The sequence below is a fragment of the Equus asinus genome, chromosome 2 (assembly GCF_041296235.1).
Source record: "Equus asinus isolate D_3611 breed Donkey chromosome 2, EquAss-T2T_v2, whole genome shotgun sequence".
Taxonomy (NCBI): Eukaryota; Metazoa; Chordata; class Mammalia; order Perissodactyla; family Equidae; genus Equus; species Equus asinus.
This window is the reverse complement of record NC_091791.1, coordinates 86,604,605-86,622,241: the sequence shown is the minus strand read 5'-3', so window position 1 is coordinate 86,622,241 and position 17,637 is coordinate 86,604,605. Positions and strand designations below refer to the sequence as shown.

Below are 17,637 nucleotides of genomic sequence, written 5' to 3'. Positions count from 1 at the left end.
CGCAAGACCAGCGGTGTGCCTACGCATGCCGGCCAGAGGTGGCAGAACCTGACGAGGACACGTGCCGTGGAAAATGGAGAGCTTGGCGCCCCGGAGGGCCTCGTCGGACGTCTGTGGATGGCCGTCGCTCTCTTTGCCGAAGCCCGCCCCCTGCCCATCTTCTCTCCGTCCCAGGGTCCCCTTTCCAGTGGGACGCAAGAAGGCCCACAGGGCCCAAACGCTGGAGACGGGCAGCGCACACAGCGCGCCCTGGGTCCCGGGGGGTGCGGCGGGAAAGCCTTGCGGCACAGAACCCTGAAGCCCAGAGGTCTCGAGACAGGGAGAGCCGGGACGTCGGCAGGCACCGACGGGCCTTCGGACGCGACTCTTCCTCCCCGTCATCACACCGTGCTGCTCCTCCCTCCGTCCTGGGCGCGAGCGCGCTCTTGGGAAGACGGAGGCGCCTTCGTCGGTGACCTAGCGGGCGGGAGATCCCGGGCAACGTCCCCAGCGGCACTTGAGCAGAACGGGGACGCTGCGGTCGGTCGTCGGGGAGGGGCTTCTACATGTCTGGTAGATGGAGCTGCTTTCTCGTGCCAAGTTCTCTGGGCCCTGACTTTTCTGCCTGCTCCTTCTATCAACTCAGTAAGGTCGGGGGTGCCCGGCAGAAAGAGGAAAAGAGCCAGAGCGAAGAAGCGGAGAGAAAGGAACACACAAACCCGGACGCACACACACACACAGGCACACAGACACACAGGCGCGCGCGCGCGCACACACACACACACACACACACACACACGCCTACACACCCACTCGCACAACCCGCACAAGCACACGCACACGCAAGCGCAGACAGAGCGCGCCAGCGAGCTCCGGTGCCTGCCTGTGGTTCCTGGGCGATGGCGGGGCAGCGATGCCGGGAGCCCGGGACTCCTGAGAGCCTGTCTGCGCGGCCTAGGGCCCCAGGGGTGATCGCCAGCCCCGGGGCCCCTGCCTCCTGGCCCGGGCCCAGCTCCAGCACCACCGCCCTCCTGGGGGGCAAGCGAGCTCTTGGGCAGAGCCTCTCTGGGTCAGGGTGGGTGTCTGTCTAGGTCCGTGTCTTGGATCCTCTCCGTGTCGCCGTTTCTCTGTTTCTCCGTGTCTCTGTCTCTGTCTCTGTCTCTGGGTCTCTGGGCTGGCGCCAGCAGGAGCTGTCCAGGGTCCCCGCGAGGGGCGGGTTGGGGGCGGGGTGCCGGTCTCCTGGGCGGCGCTGGCGGGGGGGAAGTGTGGCCGCCCCGCCTCCCCGCTCCCTCAGGGGCAGCGCGGCGGGCTTCCGCTGACGCCCTCTGGTCGCGCCGGTGGCTCCGCCTGGGTTTGGGCAAGTCGGGGCCCGGCCGGCGCCGCAGAGGTCAGGGCTCCCGCTGGGAGGCCCCTCGGGCCGGAGGGGACTCAGAGGAGCACGGGCCCGGCGGCCCGACGCCCCGACGCCTCGGGCCAAGTGCCCCGCGCCACCCCCCTCCCAGCAGCCGCATCTCCTGCGACCCATCGCCGGATCCGAGCGGCCAGGGCGGCCTGGAGTGTTCCCGGGCCGCGAGGGGAGAGCGCCCAGCCAGGCGCCCCGCCCCCATCCCCGCCCCCACCGCCGCCCCCACCACCCCTCGTTTCCCACCGCCGCCCGCCCCGCCCCGCCTCCTCGCACCCCGGGCTGCTCCAGGCCTCCGCGCCCTGGGAGGGCAGCAGGGCGGGGCAGCGCAGGGTTTGGCTGGCCCGCTGGCCGCGCCCGAGGCGGCCGCGGCGGGAGGCAGCAGCGGGAGGAAGGCGGCAGGCCGGGCGCGGGCGCAGGGGGCGCCGGCGGCGGGTGCGCGTCACAGAGGCCTGGGCGCGCGCGAGCCGCGGGCCGGGCGACGCGGCGCGGCTTCTTAGGGGCGCCGGCGGCAGGCGCCAGCGTCTACGGCCATACCACCCTGAACGCGCCCGATCTCGTCTGATCTCGGAAGCTAAGCAGGGTCGGGCCTGGTTAGTACTTGGATGGGAGACCGCCTGGGAATACCGGGTGCTGTAGGCTTTTGCCTCCCTCGCCTTTTGCCGCCGGCCGGGCGCGGCTCCCTCCGCGCTCCTGCCGCCCCTCCTCCGTCCTGCGGCCTCCGGCCTCCGTCCTCCGCGGACGCCCCCCACCCCTCCAGCCAGCCCGACCTCCCCCTCCCCTCCCGCCCCCCTCCGCACCGCGGGCCCGCCGGCGCCGCCCATGGGCAGGGCCCAACCCCTCCCCGCCACAGCCCAACCCTTCCAGCTCGCGGCCCCACCCGAACCCAGGGCCAATCGGGGCCAGCCCGGCGGGACCGGGACCGGGACCGGGACCGGGACCGGGACCGGGACCCCGACGCCGCACACGCCGCCGGCCGGCTCCCTCTGGCCTCGGCCTCTTCCCACCCGCTCGGCTCCCGCTCCGGTGACACCCCAGCCCTTCCCTCGGCGCCCCGCCCCCGCCGCCCCAGCCGCCGGGTAGAGTCGTCCTGTCAGGTGGAACGGATTCCACGGCGGTGCCGGGAGGCCCAAACGGGTCCCAAAGCGACCAGCCCCGCCCACCGAGGAAAGGCACCTGGTCAGGCTTTTCCAGACACCGCCCGCTTCTCCAAGGACAGGGCGGACTGGGTTAGAGAGGAGCGTCTCGGGCACCTCACCCAAGACGGGATGGCTTCTGCCTTTGCTGGCGTCTCTGCCGCTGCAGGTCATCTTCTAAAACCTGGTACCCGCTTGCTTGTCCTTGAGAGGCTCATTCACAATCAACACTCCTTTCCCGACCTAAGTTTGTCCCTGTCAGTTTGTCTCGCTTTTCCTTCCAGAAGCCCCCTTCCCGGGGGGGGGGGGGGGGGGGGGGAGGTGGTGGGGGTGGGGTGGGGAGGGGGGTGGGTGGGTCTGAGTTTCAAGCTCCACCTGACTAGGATCCCATTCTGCTTTCGCCTTCGGGCGGTCCTGCCTCGCTTGGAAACGCTGCTACGTTGCTCCTGGTGGATGAGCTTGCGTTCGTTTTGAGTTTGAGAACGCTGGATGCAAAGACGAGGAGTCTTGATGGCTGAGGCTTTTGGTGTCCCCTCACTCGGGGGCCTCCCTCTCTTCCCGCCTCCCCCCGCCTCCCCACCCACCCCCTCACACCCGACCCCTACCACCCCAGGGCCCCGGCCGGGCCCCGCCCCTCCAGGCCGCATCTGTCAGAGGGAGTTGAAAAGCCTCCTGACAGGACACGTCCTCCCTCAGCAGCCAGCCCTTCCTGGCTCCCTGGCTTCAGCTTTCCGTTCGCGTGGCTCGGGCAGCCTTTCGCATCTTCTTTGCACCTGCCTGTGTTTGCAACAGAGGACCGTGGCCAAGGGATCCAGGAAACCGGGAGGAGAGCTGGCTTCCGGGGAGGCGAATGGGAAGGACAGGGAGGCAGAGAGGGAGCCTTGCCTCAGAGAACGGACTTTGAACCCCCGAAGGGAAAAGTCCTCCAGATAAATCACGTCTTCCCCACCGAATCCAAGAGCCATACTCGCTCGCTGTGGAAAAATGGGGACATCCCGGTCAAAGCAGGACGAGAGAGGACCCAAAGCTCCCTCCTCTCCCCGTTCAGCCATCGTCGTCCTGGGAGGGAGTCTCTTCGCGGTTCGCTTCTCCTGCCGGCCCCGTTTCCCCTCCTGCCAACCCAGCGCCTCTATCGCCTGCTCCTCGCTTCCTCGGGCTGCGGGCTGCGGGCTGCGGGATGGGGGAGGGGGGGGTGCGGTGCGCGTCGCTCCCTGCCAGCTCGTGCCCGGGGTGGTTCTGACGGGTCCCCGGATCTGATCTCCGAGGAGCACCTTCTGCGGGGAGAAGCGGGACTGCGTCCCTGTCAGTTTCCCGGAGCGCGGGACCGGAGCCTTGCCCCGAAACGCAGGCTCGGGAGACCGAAGTCCTGAGCTGAAACCCAAGGGGCGCCGTCTCCCGCGAGTGACGTGCCCTCCCTGAGCTGCGCTTTCCTCCTCTGGTGCGAGGGGGTCCTGGCGTTCGTGCCTCCTTGCGGGGGCGAGTGCTGGTGAGAACGCAAGCGGGAAATACGGAGCAGACCGCTCAGCACGGAGCGCGGCCTCGGTGGGGGCCCGGGCCTCGGCCGCCGTCCTTCCCCACGAGCCTACTTCTTGCCGCCGAGGCTCATCCAGCACCCAGGGATCGATCGCCTGGCTGCTTCCGGCCAGACACTCTCCTAGGTGCTGGCCACCCAGCAGCCGAGAACGCGGGTGCCAATCTCGGCCTCCGGGGCGTTCGCCTCCTCGCCTCTGGGGCCGCAAGACCAGCGGTGTGCCTACGCATGCCGGCCAGAGGTGGCAGAACCTGACGAGGACACGTGCCGTGGAAAATGGAGAGCTTGGCGCCCCGGAGGGCCTCGTCGGACGTCTGTGGATGGCCGTCGCTCTCTTTGCCGAAGCCCGCCCCCTGCCCATCTTCTCTCCGTCCCAGGGTCCCCTTTCCAGTGGGACGCAAGAAGGCCCACAGGGCCCAAACGCTGGAGACGGGCAGCGCACACAGCGCGCCCTGGGTCCCGGGGGGTGCGGCGGGAAAGCCTTGCGGCACAGAACCCTGAAGCCCAGAGGTCTCGAGACAGGGAGAGCCGGGACGTCGGCAGGCACCGACGGGCCTTCGGACGCGACTCTTCCTCCCCGTCATCACACCGTGCTGCTCCTCCCTCCGTCCTGGGCGCGAGCGCGCTCTTGGGAAGACGGAGGCGCCTTCGTCGGTGACCTAGCGGGCGGGAGATCCCGGGCAACGTCCCCAGCGGCACTTGAGCAGAACGGGGACGCTGCGGTCGGTCGTCGGGGAGGGGCTTCTACATGTCTGGTAGATGGAGCTGCTTTCTCGTGCCAAGTTCTCTGGGCCCTGACTTTTCTGCCTGCTCCTTCTATCAACTCAGTAAGGTCGGGGGTGCCCGGCAGAAAGAGGAAAAGAGCCAGAGCGAAGAAGCGGAGAGAAAGGAACACACAAACCCGGACGCACACACACACACAGGCACACAGACACACAGGCGCGCGCGCGCGCGCGCACACACACACACACACACACACACACGCCTACACACCCACTCGCACAACCCGCACAAGCACACGCACACGCAAGCGCAGACAGAGCGCGCCAGCGAGCTCCGGTGCCTGCCTGTGGTTCCTGGGCGATGGCGGGGCAGCGATGCCGGGAGCCCGGGACTCCTGAGAGCCTGTCTGCGCGGCCTAGGGCCCCAGGGGTGATCGCCAGCCCCGGGGCCCCTGCCTCCTGGCCCGGGCCCAGCTCCAGCACCACCGCCCTCCTGGGGGGGAAGCGAGCTCTTGGGCAGAGCCTCTCTGGGTCAGGGTGGGTGTCTGTCTAGGTCCGTGTCTTGGATCCTCTCCGTGTCGCCGTTTCTCTGTTTCTCCGTGTCTCTGTCTCTGTCTCTGTCTCTGGGTCTCTGGGCTGGCGCCAGCAGGAGCTGTCCAGGGTCCCCGCGAGGGGCGGGTTGGGGGCGGGGTGCCGGTCTCCTGGGCGGCGCTGGCGGGGGGGAAGTGTGGCCGCCCCGCCTCCCCGCTCCCTCAGGGGCAGCGCGGCGGGCTTCCGCTGACGCCCTCTGGTCGCGCCGGTGGCTCCGCCTGGGTTTGGGCAAGTCGGGGCCCGGCCGGCGCCGCAGAGGTCAGGGCTCCCGCTGGGAGGCCCCTCGGGCCGGAGGGGACTCAGAGGAGCACGGGCCCGGCGGCCCGACGCCCCGACGCCTCGGGCCAAGTGCCCCGCGCCACCCCCCTCCCAGCAGCCGCATCTCCTGCGACCCATCGCCGGATCCGAGCGGCCAGGGCGGCCTGGAGTGTTCCCGGGCCGCGAGGGGAGAGCGCCCAGCCAGGCGCCCCGCCCCCATCCCCGCCCCCACCGCCGCCCCCACCACCCCTCGTTTCCCACCGCCGCCCGCCCCGCCCCGCCTCCTCGCACCCCGGGCTGCTCCAGGCCTCCGCGCCCTGGGAGGGCAGCAGGGCGGGGCAGCGCAGGGTTTGGCTGGCCCGCTGGCCGCGCCCGAGGCGGCCGCGGCGGGAGGCAGCAGCGGGAGGAAGGCGGCAGGCCGGGCGCGGGCGCAGGGGGCGCCGGCGGCGGGTGCGCGTCACAGAGGCCTGGGCGCGCGCGAGCCGCGGGCCGGGCGACGCGGCGCGGCTTCTTAGGGGCGCCGGCGGCAGGCGCCAGCGTCTACGGCCATACCACCCTGAACGCGCCCGATCTCGTCTGATCTCGGAAGCTAAGCAGGGTCGGGCCTGGTTAGTACTTGGATGGGAGACCGCCTGGGAATACCGGGTGCTGTAGGCTTTTGCCTCCCTCGCCTTTTGCCGCCGGCCGGGCGCGGCTCCCTCCGCGCTCCTGCCGCCCCTCCTCCGTCCTGCGGCCTCCGGCCTCCGTCCTCCGCGGACGCCCCCCACCCCTCCAGCCAGCCCGACCCCCCCCACCCTCCCCCTCCCCTCCCGCCCCCCTCCGCACCGCGGGCCCGCCGGCGCCGCCCATGGGCAGGGCCCAACCCCTCCCCGCCACAGCCCAACCCTTCCAGCTCGCGGCCCCACCCGAACCCAGGGCCAATCGGGGCCAGCCCGGCGGGACCGGGACCGGGACCGGGACCGGGACCCCGACGCCGCACACGCCGCCGGCCGGCTCCCTCTGGCCTCGGCCTCTTCCCACCCGCTCGGCTCCCGCTCCGGTGACACCCCAGCCCTTCCCTCGGCGCCCCGCCCCCGCCGCCCCAGCCGCCGGGTAGAGTCGTCCTGTCAGGTGGAACGGATTCCACGGCGGTGCCGGGAGGCCCAAACGGGTCCCAAAGCGACCAGCCCCGCCCACCGAGGAAAGGCACCTGGTCAGGCTTTTCCAGACACCGCCCGCTTCTCCAAGGACAGGGCGGACTGGGTTAGAGAGGAGCGTCTCGGGCACCTCACCCAAGACGGGATGGCTTCTGCCTTTGCTGGCGTCTCTGCCGCTGCAGGTCATCTTCTAAAACCTGGTACCCGCTTGCTTGTCCTTGAGAGGCTCATTCACAATCAACACTCCTTTCCCGACCTAAGTTTGTCCCTGTCAGATTGTCTCGCTTTTCCTTCCAGAAGCCCCCTTCCCGGGGTGGGGGGGAGGGGGGGAGGTGGTGGTGGTGGGGGGGGGTAGGGGGGTGGGTGGGTCTGAGTTTCAAGCTCCACCTGACTAGGATCCCATTCTGCTTTCGCCTTCGGGCGGTCCTGCCTCGCTTGGAAACGCTGCTACGTTGCTCCTGGTGGATGAGCTTGCGTTCGTTTTGAGTTTGAGAACGCTGGATGCAAAGACGAGGAGTCTTGATGGCTGAGGCTTTTGGTGTCCCCTCACTCGGGGGCCTCCCTCTCTTCCCGCCTCCCCCCGCCTCCCCACCCACCCCCTCACACCCGACCCCTACCACCCCAGGGCCCCGGCCGGGCCCCGCCCCTCCAGGCCGCATCTGTCAGAGGGAGTTGAAAAGCCTCCTGACAGGACACGTCCTCCCTCAGCAGCCAGCCCTTCCTGGCTCCCTGGCTTCAGCTTTCCGTTCGCGTGGCTCGGGCAGCCTTTCGCATCTTCTTTGCACCTGCCTGTGTTTGCAACAGAGGACCGTGGCCAAGGGATCCAGGAAACCGGGAGGAGAGCTGGCTTCCGGGGAGGCGAATGGGAAGGACAGGGAGGCAGAGAGGGAGCCTTGCCTCAGAGAACGGACTTTGAACCCCCGAAGGGAAAAGTCCTCCAGATAAATCACGTCTTCCCCACCGAATCCAAGAGCCATACTCGCTCGCTGTGGAAAAATGGGGACATCCCGGTCAAAGCAGGACGAGAGAGGACCCAAAGCTCCCTCCTCTCCCCGTTCAGCCATCGTCGTCCTGGGAGGGAGTCTCTTCGCGGTTCGCTTCTCCTGCCGGCCCCGTTTCCCCTCCTGCCAACCCAGCGCCTCTATCGCCTGCTCCTCGCTTCCTCGGGCTGCGGGCTGCGGGCTGCGGGATGGGGGAGGGGGGGGGGGGGCGGTGCGCGTCGCTCCCTGCCAGCTCGTGCCCGGGGTGGTTCTGACGGGTCCCCGGATCTGATCTCCGAGGAGCACCTTCTGCGGGGAGAAGCGGGACTGCGTCCCTGTCAGTTTCCCGGAGCGCGGGACCGGAGCCTTGCCCCGAAACGCAGGCTCGGGAGACCGAAGTCCTGAGCTGAAACCCAAGGGGCGCCGTCTCCCGCGAGTGACGTGCCCTCCCTGAGCTGCGCTTTCCTCCTCTGGTGCGAGGGGGTCCTGGCGTTCGTGCCTCCTTGCGGGGGCGAGTGCTGGTGAGAACGCAAGCGGGAAATACGGAGCAGACCGCTCAGCACGGAGCGCGGCCTCGGTGGGGGCCCGGGCCTCGGCCGCCGTCCTTCCCCACGAGCCTACTTCTTGCCGCCGAGGCTCATCCAGCACCCAGGGATCGATCGCCTGGCTGCTTCCGGCCAGACACTCTCCTAGGTGCTGGCCACCCAGCAGCCGAGAACGCGGGTGCCAATCTCGGCCTCCGGGGCGTTCGCCTCCTCGCCTCTGGGGCCGCAAGACCAGCGGTGTGCCTACGCATGCCGGCCAGAGGTGGCAGAACCTGACGAGGACACGTGCCGTGGAAAATGGAGAGCTTGGCGCCCCGGAGGGCCTCGTCGGACGTCTGTGGATGGCCGTCGCTCTCTTTGCCGAAGCCCGCCCCCTGCCCATCTTCTCTCCGTCCCAGGGTCCCCTTTCCAGTGGGACGCAAGAAGGCCCACAGGGCCCAAACGCTGGAGACGGGCAGCGCACACAGCGCGCCCTGGGTCCCGGGGGGTGCGGCGGGAAAGCCTTGCGGCACAGAACCCTGAAGCCCAGAGGTCTCGAGACAGGGAGAGCCGGGACGTCGGCAGGCACCGACGGGCCTTCGGACGCGACTCTTCCTCCCCGTCATCACACCGTGCTGCTCCTCCCTCCGTCCTGGGCGCGAGCGCGCTCTTGGGAAGACGGAGGCGCCTTCGTCGGTGACCTAGCGGGCGGGAGATCCCGGGCAACGTCCCCAGCGGCACTTGAGCAGAACGGGGACGCTGCGGTCGGTCGTCGGGGAGGGGCTTCTACATGTCTGGTAGATGGAGCTGCTTTCTCGTGCCAAGTTCTCTGGGCCCTGACTTTTCTGCCTGCTCCTTCTATCAACTCAGTAAGGTCGGGGGTGCCCGGCAGAAAGAGGAAAAGAGCCAGAGCGAAGAAGCGGAGAGAAAGGAACACACAAACCCGGACGCACACACACACACAGGCACACAGACACACAGGCGCGCGCGCGCGCACACACACACACACACACACACACACACGCCTACACACCCACTCGCACAACCCGCACAAGCACACGCACACGCAAGCGCAGACAGAGCGCGCCAGCGAGCTCCGGTGCCTGCCTGTGGTTCCTGGGCGATGGCGGGGCAGCGATGCCGGGAGCCCGGGACTCCTGAGAGCCTGTCTGCGCGGCCTAGGGCCCCAGGGGTGATCGCCAGCCCCGGGGCCCCTGCCTCCTGGCCCGGGCCCAGCTCCAGCACCACCGCCCTCCTGGGGGGCAAGCGAGCTCTTGGGCAGAGCCTCTCTGGGTCAGGGTGGGTGTCTGTCTAGGTCCGTGTCTTGGATCCTCTCCGTGTCGCCGTTTCTCTGTTTCTCCGTGTCTCTGTCTCTGTCTCTGTCTCTGGGTCTCTGGGCTGGCGCCAGCAGGAGCTGTCCAGGGTCCCCGCGAGGGGCGGGTTGGGGGCGGGGTGCCGGTCTCCTGGGCGGCGCTGGCGGGGGGGAAGTGTGGCCGCCCCGCCTCCCCGCTCCCTCAGGGGCAGCGCGGCGGGCTTCCGCTGACGCCCTCTGGTCGCGCCGGTGGCTCCGCCTGGGTTTGGGCAAGTCGGGGCCCGGCCGGCGCCGCAGAGGTCAGGGCTCCCGCTGGGAGGCCCCTCGGGCCGGAGGGGACTCAGAGGAGCACGGGCCCGGCGGCCCGACGCCCCGACGCCTCGGGCCAAGTGCCCCGCGCCACCCCCCTCCCAGCAGCCGCATCTCCTGCGACCCATCGCCGGATCCGAGCGGCCAGGGCGGCCTGGAGTGTTCCCGGGCCGCGAGGGGAGAGCGCCCAGCCAGGCGCCCCGCCCCCATCCCCGCCCCCACCGCCGCCCCCACCACCCCTCGTTTCCCACCGCCGCCCGCCCCGCCCCGCCTCCTCGCACCCCGGGCTGCTCCAGGCCTCCGCGCCCTGGGAGGGCAGCAGGGCGGGGCAGCGCAGGGTTTGGCTGGCCCGCTGGCCGCGCCCGAGGCGGCCGCGGCGGGAGGCAGCAGCGGGAGGAAGGCGGCAGGCCGGGCGCGGGCGCAGGGGGCGCCGGCGGCGGGTGCGCGTCACAGAGGCCTGGGCGCGCGCGAGCCGCGGGCCGGGCGACGCGGCGCGGCTTCTTAGGGGCGCCGGCGGCAGGCGCCAGCGTCTACGGCCATACCACCCTGAACGCGCCCGATCTCGTCTGATCTCGGAAGCTAAGCAGGGTCGGGCCTGGTTAGTACTTGGATGGGAGACCGCCTGGGAATACCGGGTGCTGTAGGCTTTTGCCTCCCTCGCCTTTTGCCGCCGGCCGGGCGCGGCTCCCTCCGCGCTCCTGCCGCCCCTCCTCCGTCCTGCGGCCTCCGGCCTCCGTCCTCCGCGGACGCCCCCCACCCCTCCAGCCAGCCCGACCCCCCCACCCTCCCCCTCCCCTCCCGCCCCCCTCCGCACCGCGGGCCCGCCGGCGCCGCCCATGGGCAGGGCCCAACCCCTCCCCGCCACAGCCCAACCCTTCCAGCTCGCGGCCCCACCCGAACCCAGGGCCAATCGGGGCCAGCCCGGCGGGACCGGGACCGGGACCGGGACCGGGACCGGGACCGGGACCCCGACGCCGCACACGCCGCCGGCCGGCTCCCTCTGGCCTCGGCCTCTTCCCACCCGCTCGGCTCCCGCTCCGGTGACACCCCAGCCCTTCCCTCGGCGCCCCGCCCCCGCCGCCCCAGCCGCCGGGTAGAGTCGTCCTGTCAGGTGGAACGGATTCCACGGCGGTGCCGGGAGGCCCAAACGGGTCCCAAAGCGACCAGCCCCGCCCACCGAGGAAAGGCACCTGGTCAGGCTTTTCCAGACACCGCCCGCTTCTCCAAGGACAGGGCGGACTGGGTTAGAGAGGAGCGTCTCGGGCACCTCACCCAAGACGGGATGGCTTCTGCCTTTGCTGGCGTCTCTGCCGCTGCAGGTCATCTTCTAAAACCTGGTACCCGCTTGCTTGTCCTTGAGAGGCTCATTCACAATCAACACTCCTTTCCCGACCTAAGTTTGTCCCTGTCAGTTTGTCTCGCTTTTCCTTCCAGAAGCCCCCTTCCCGGGGTGGGGGGGAGGGGGGGAGGTGGTGGTGGTGGGGGGGGGTAGGGGGGTGGGTGGGTCTGAGTTTCAAGCTCCACCTGACTAGGATCCCATTCTGCTTTCGCCTTCGGGCGGTCCTGCCTCGCTTGGAAACGCTGCTACGTTGCTCCTGGTGGATGAGCTTGCGTTCGTTTTGAGTTTGAGAACGCTGGATGCAAAGACGAGGAGTCTTGATGGCTGAGGCTTTTGGTGTCCCCTCACTCGGGGGCCTCCCTCTCTTCCCGCCTCCCCCCGCCTCCCCACCCACCCCCTCACACCCGACCCCTACCACCCCAGGGCCCCGGCCGGGCCCCGCCCCTCCAGGCCGCATCTGTCAGAGGGAGTTGAAAAGCCTCCTGACAGGACACGTCCTCCCTCAGCAGCCAGCCCTTCCTGGCTCCCTGGCTTCAGCTTTCCGTTCGCGTGGCTCGGGCAGCCTTTCGCATCTTCTTTGCACCTGCCTGTGTTTGCAACAGAGGACCGTGGCCAAGGGATCCAGGAAACCGGGAGGAGAGCTGGCTTCCGGGGAGGCGAATGGGAAGGACAGGGAGGCAGAGAGGGAGCCTTGCCTCAGAGAACGGACTTTGAACCCCCGAAGGGAAAAGTCCTCCAGATAAATCACGTCTTCCCCACCGAATCCAAGAGCCATACTCGCTCGCTGTGGAAAAATGGGGACATCCCGGTCAAAGCAGGACGAGAGAGGACCCAAAGCTCCCTCCTCTCCCCGTTCAGCCATCGTCGTCCTGGGAGGGAGTCTCTTCGCGGTTCGCTTCTCCTGCCGGCCCCGTTTCCCCTCCTGCCAACCCAGCGCCTCTATCGCCTGCTCCTCGCTTCCTCGGGCTGCGGGCTGCGGGCTGCGGGATGGGGGAGGGGGGGGGGTGCGGTGCGCGTCGCTCCCTGCCAGCTCGTGCCCGGGGTGGTTCTGACGGGTCCCCGGATCTGATCTCCGAGGAGCACCTTCTGCGGGGAGAAGCGGGACTGCGTCCCTGTCAGTTTCCCGGAGCGCGGGACCGGAGCCTTGCCCCGAAACGCAGGCTCGGGAGACCGAAGTCCTGAGCTGAAACCCAAGGGGCGCCGTCTCCCGCGAGTGACGTGCCCTCCCTGAGCTGCGCTTTCCTCCTCTGGTGCGAGGGGGGTCCTGGCGTTCGTGCCTCCTTGCGGGGGCGAGTGCTGGTGAGAACGCAAGCGGGAAACACGGAGCAGACCGCTCAGCACGGAGCGCGGCCTCGGTGGGGGCCCGGGCCTCGGCCGCCGTCCTTCCCCACGAGCCTACTTCTTGCCGCCGAGGCTCATCCAGCACCCAGGGATCGATCGCCTGGCTGCTTCCGGCCAGACACTCTCCTAGGTGCTGGCCACCCAGCAGCCGAGAACGCGGGTGCCAATCTCGGCCTCCGGGGCGTTCGCCTCCTCGCCTCTGGGGCCGCAAGACCAGCGGTGTGCCTACGCATGCCGGCCAGAGGTGGCAGAACCTGACGAGGACACGTGCCGTGGAAAATGGAGAGCTTGGCGCCCCGGAGGGCCTCGTCGGACGTCTGTGGATGGCCGTCGCTCTCTTTGCCGAAGCCCGCCCCCTGCCCATCTTCTCTCCGTCCCAGGGTCCCCTTTCCAGTGGGACGCAAGAAGGCCCACAGGGCCCAAACGCTGGAGACGGGCAGCGCACACAGCGCGCCCTGGGTCCCGGGGGGTGCGGCGGGAAAGCCTTGCGGCACAGAACCCTGAAGCCCAGAGGTCTCGAGACAGGGAGAGCCGGGACGTCGGCAGGCACCGACGGGCCTTCGGACGCGACTCTTCCTCCCCGTCATCACACCGTGCTGCTCCTCCCTCCGTCCTGGGCGCGAGCGCGCTCTTGGGAAGACGGAGGCGCCTTCGTCGGTGACCTAGCGGGCGGGAGATCCCGGGCAACGTCCCCAGCGGCACTTGAGCAGAACGGGGACGCTGCGGTCGGTCGTCGGGGAGGGGCTTCTACATGTCTGGTAGATGGAGCTGCTTTCTCGTGCCAAGTTCTCTGGGCCCTGACTTTTCTGCCTGCTCCTTCTATCAACTCAGTAAGGTCGGGGGTGCCCGGCAGAAAGAGGAAAAGAGCCAGAGCGAAGAAGCGGAGAGAAAGGAACACACAAACCCGGACGCACACACACACACAGGCACACAGACACACAGGCGCGCGCGCGCGCGCGCCACACACACACACACACACACACACACACGCCTACACACCCACTCGCACAACCCGCACAAGCACACGCACACGCAAGCGCAGACAGAGCGCGCCAGCGAGCTCCGGTGCCTGCCTGTGGTTCCTGGGCGATGGCGGGGCAGCGATGCCGGGAGCCCGGGACTCCTGAGAGCCTGTCTGCGCGGCCTAGGGCCCCAGGGGTGATCGCCAGCCCCGGGGCCCCTGCCTCCTGGCCCGGGCCCAGCTCCAGCACCACCGCCCTCCTGGGGGGGAAGCGAGCTCTTGGGCAGAGCCTCTCTGGGTCAGGGTGGGTGTCTGTCTAGGTCCGTGTCTTGGATCCTCTCCGTGTCGCCGTTTCTCTGTTTCTCCGTGTCTCTGTCTCTGTCTCTGTCTCTGGGTCTCTGGGCTGGCGCCAGCAGGAGCTGTCCAGGGTCCCCGCGAGGGGCGGGTTGGGGGCGGGGTGCCGGTCTCCTGGGCGGCGCTGGCGGGGGGGAAGTGTGGCCGCCCCGCCTCCCCGCTCCCTCAGGGGCAGCGCGGCGGGCTTCCGCTGACGCCCTCTGGTCGCGCCGGTGGCTCCGCCTGGGTTTGGGCAAGTCGGGGCCCGGCCGGCGCCGCAGAGGTCAGGGCTCCCGCTGGGAGGCCCCTCGGGCCGGAGGGGACTCAGAGGAGCACGGGCCCGGCGGCCCGACGCCCCGACGCCTCGGGCCAAGTGCCCCGCGCCACCCCCCTCCCAGCAGCCGCATCTCCTGCGACCCATCGCCGGATCCGAGCGGCCAGGGCGGCCTGGAGTGTTCCCGGCCGCGAGGGGAGAGCGCCCAGCCAGGCGCCCCGCCCCCATCCCCGCCCCCACCGCCGCCCCCACCACCCCCTCGTTTCCCACCGCCGCCCGCCCCGCCCCGCCTCCTCGCACCCCGGGCTGCTCCAGGCCTCCGCGCCCTGGGAGGGCAGCAGGGCGGGGCAGCGCAGGGTTTTGGCTGGCCCGCTGGCCGCGCCCGAGGCGGCCGCGGCGGGAGGCAGCAGCGGGAGGAAGCGGCAGGCCGGGCGCGGGCGCAGGGGGCGCCGGCGGCGGGTGCGCGTCACAGAGGCCTGGGCGCGCGCGAGCCGCGGGCCGGGCGACGCGGCGCGGCTTCTTAGGGGCGCCGGCGGCAGGCGCCAGCGTCTACGGCCATACCACCCTGAACGCGCCCGATCTCGTCTGATCTCGGAAGCTAAGCAGGGTCGGGCCTGGTTAGTACTTGGATGGGAGACCGCCTGGGAATACCGGGTGCTGTAGGCTTTTGCCTCCCTCGCCTTTTGCCGCCGGCCGGGCGCGGCTCCCTCCGCGCTCCTGCCGCCCCTCCTCCGTCCTGCGGCCTCCGGCCTCCGTCCTCCGCGGACCGCCCCCCACCCCTCCAGCCAGCCCGACCCCCCCACCCTCCCCCTCCCCTCCCGCCCCCCTCCGCACCGCGGGCCCGCCGGCGCCGCCCATGGGCAGGGCCCAACCCCTCCCCGCCACAGCCCAACACTTCCAGCTCGCGGCCCCACCCGAACCCAGGGCAAATCGGGCCAGCCCGGCGGGACCGGGACCGGGACCGGGACCGGGACCGGGACCGGGACCCCGACGCCGCACACCGCCGCCGGCCGGCTCCCTCTGGCCTCGGCCTCTTCCCACCCGCTCGGCTCCCGCTCCGGTGACACCCCCAGCCCTTCCCTCGGCGCCCCGCCCCCCGCCGCCCCAGCCGCCGGGTAGAGTCGTCCTGTCAGGTGGAACGGATTCCACGGCGGTGCCGGGAGGCCCAAACGGGTCCCAAAGCGACCAGCCCCGCCCACCGAGGAAAGGCACCTGGTCAGGCTTTTCCAGACACCGCCCGCTTCTCCAAGGACAGGGCGGACTGGGTTAGAGAGGAGCGTCTCGGGCACCTCACCCAAGACGGGATGGCTTCTGCCTTTGCTGGCGTCTCTGCCGCTGCAGGTCATCTTCTAAAACCTGGTACCCGCTTGCTTGTCCTTGAGAGGCTCATTCACAATCAACACTCCTTTCCCGACCTAAGTTTGTCCCTGTCAGTTTGTCTCGCTTTTCCTTCCAGAAGCCCCTTCCGGGGTGGGGGGGAGGGGGGGAGGTGGTGGTGGTGGGGGGGGTAGGGGGGTGGGTGGGTCTGAGTTTCAAGCTCCACCTGACTAGGATCCCATTCTGCTTTCGCCCTTCGGGCGGTCCTGCCTCGCTTGGGAACGCTGCTACGTTGCTCCTGGTGGATGAGCTTGCGTTCGTTTTGAGTTTGAGAACGCTGGATGCAAAGACGAGGAGTCTTGATGGCTGAGGCTTTTGGTGTCCCCTCACTCGGGGGCCTCCTCTCTTCCCGCCTCCCCCCGCCTCCCCCACCCACCCCCTCACACCCGACCCCTACCACCCCAGGGCCCCGGCCGGGCCCCCCGCCCCTCCAGGCCGCATCTGTCAGAGGGAGTTGAAAAAGCCTCCTGACAGGACACGTCCTCCCTCAGCAGCCAGCCCTTCCTGGCTCCCTGGCTTCAGCTTTCCGTTCGCGTGGCTCGGGCAGCCTTTCGCATCTTCCTTTGCACCTGCCTGTGTTTGCAACAGAGGACCGTGGCCAAGGGATCCAGGAAACCGGGAGGAGAGCTGGCTTCCGGGGAGGCGAATGGGGAAGGACAGGGAGGCAGAGAGGGAGCCTTGCCTCAGAGAACGGACTTTGAACCCCCGAAGGGAAAAGTCCTCCAGATAAATCACGTCTTCCCCACCGAATCCACGAGGCCATACTCGCTCGCTGTGGAAAAAATGGGGATCGCGGTTCGCTTCTCCTGCCGCCCCGTTTCCCCTCCTGCCAACCCAGCGCCTCTATCGCCTGCTCCTCGCTTCCTCGGGCTGCGGGCTGCGGGCTGCGGGATGGGGGAGGGGGGGGTGCGGTGCGCGTCGCTCCCTGCCAGCTCGTGCCCGGGGTGGTTCTGACGGGTCCCCGGATCTGATCTCCGAGGAGCACCTTCTGCGGGGAGAAGCGGGACTGCGTCCCTGTCAGTTTCCCGGAGCGCGGGACCGGAGCCTTGCCCCGAAACGCAGGCTCGGGAGACCGAAGTCCTGAGCTGAAACCCAAGGGGCGCCGTCTCCCGCGAGTGACGTGCCCTCCCTGAGCTGCGCTTTCCTCCTCTGGTGCGAGGGGGTCCTGGCGTTCGTGCCTCCTTGCGGGGGCGAGTGCTGGTGAGAACGCAAGCGGGAAATACGGAGCAGACCGCTCAGCACGGAGCGCGGCCTCGGTGGGGGCCCGGGCCTCGGCCGCCGTCCTTCCCCACGAGCCTACTTCTTGCCGCCGAGGCTCATCCAGCACCCAGGGATCGATCGCCTGGCTGCTTCCGGCCAGACACTCTCCTAGGTGCTGGCCACCCAGCAGCCGAGAACGCGGGTGCCAATCTCGGCCTCCGGGGCGTTCGCCTCCTCGCCTCTGGGGCCGCAAGACCAGCGGTGTGCCTACGCATGCCGGCCAGAGGTGGCAGAACCTGACGAGGACACGTGCCGTGGAAAATGGAGAGCTTGGCGCCCCGGAGGGCCTCGTCGGACGTCTGTGGATGGCCGTCGCTCTCTTTGCCGAAGCCCGCCCCCTGCCCATCTTCTCTCCGTCCCAGGGTCCCCTTTCCAGTGGGACGCAAGAAGGCCCACAGGGCCCAAACGCTGGAGACGGGCAGCGCACACAGCGCGCCCTGGGTCCCGGGGGGTGCGGCGGGAAAGCCTTGCGGCACAGAACCCTGAAGCCCAGAGGTCTCGAGACAGGGAGAGCCGGGACGTCGGCAGGCACCGACGGGCCTTCGGACGCGACTCTTCCTCCCCGTCATCACACCGTGCTGCTCCTCCCTCCGTCCTGGGCGCGAGCGCGCTCTTGGGAAGACGGAGGCGCCTTCGTCGGTGACCTAGCGGGCGGGAGATCCCGGGCAACGTCCCCAGCGGCACTTGAGCAGAACGGGGACGCTGCGGTCGGTCGTCGGGGAGGGGCTTCTACATGTCTGGTAGATGGAGCTGCTTTCTCGTGCCAAGTTCTCTGGGCCCTGACTTTTCTGCCTGCTCCTTCTATCAACTCAGTAAGGTCGGGGGTGCCCGGCAGAAAGAGGAAAAGAGCCAGAGCGAAGAAGCGGAGAGAA

General features: G+C 69.7%; 4 non-coding genes across 4 annotated transcripts; all 4 read left to right on the top strand.

The window, feature by feature from the left end:
* Positions 1 to 1,904: 1,904 nt before the first annotated feature.
* On the top strand, positions 1,905 to 2,023 carry LOC139044619 (5S ribosomal RNA). Its single transcript, XR_011501686.1, has one exon. It is a non-coding gene; the product is annotated as a 5S ribosomal RNA (ribosomal RNA).
* A 4,134-nt stretch (positions 2,024 to 6,157) lies between these two features.
* Positions 6,158 to 6,276, top strand: LOC139044618 (5S ribosomal RNA). Its single transcript, XR_011501685.1, has one exon. It is a non-coding gene; the product is annotated as a 5S ribosomal RNA (ribosomal RNA).
* Positions 6,277 to 10,408: 4,132 nt separating this feature from the next.
* On the top strand, positions 10,409 to 10,527 carry LOC139044617 (5S ribosomal RNA). The gene has a single exon (XR_011501684.1). It is a non-coding gene; the product is annotated as a 5S ribosomal RNA (ribosomal RNA).
* Positions 10,528 to 14,675: 4,148 nt separating this feature from the next.
* On the top strand, positions 14,676 to 14,794 carry LOC139044616 (5S ribosomal RNA). Its single transcript, XR_011501683.1, has one exon. It is a non-coding gene; the product is annotated as a 5S ribosomal RNA (ribosomal RNA).
* The last annotated feature ends 2,843 nt before the right edge of the window (positions 14,795 to 17,637 follow it).